The sequence below is a fragment of the Nematolebias whitei genome, chromosome 12 (genome assembly GCF_014905685.2).
Source record: "Nematolebias whitei isolate Nwh7 chromosome 12, NemWhi1, whole genome shotgun sequence".
NCBI classification, from domain to species: domain Eukaryota; kingdom Metazoa; phylum Chordata; class Actinopteri; order Cyprinodontiformes; family Rivulidae; genus Nematolebias; species Nematolebias whitei.
In genome coordinates, this window is record NC_056509.1 from 48,479,233 (window position 1) to 48,479,439 (window position 207).

At 26.1% G+C, this 207-nt stretch overlaps 1 protein-coding gene across 1 annotated transcript in view; it reads right to left on the bottom strand.

The window, feature by feature from the left end:
• Positions 1-207, bottom strand: part of senp6a (SUMO specific peptidase 6a) — a gene marked incomplete in the record, with an annotated part of 27,391 nt that overhangs the window by 1,183 nt on the left and 26,001 nt on the right.

Sequence of the window (207 nt, forward strand, 5' to 3'; positions counted from 1 at the left end):
TTATCAAAGATAAATATTATCAAAGGTGAATATTATCAAAGGTGAATATTATCAAAGGTGAATATTATCAAAGGTGAATATTATCAAAGGTGAATGTTATCGAAGGTGAATGTTATCAAAGGTAAATGTTATCAAAGGTGAATGTTATCGAAGGTAAATATTATCACACATGATTATCGAAGATGAATGTTATTAAAGGTAAATGTT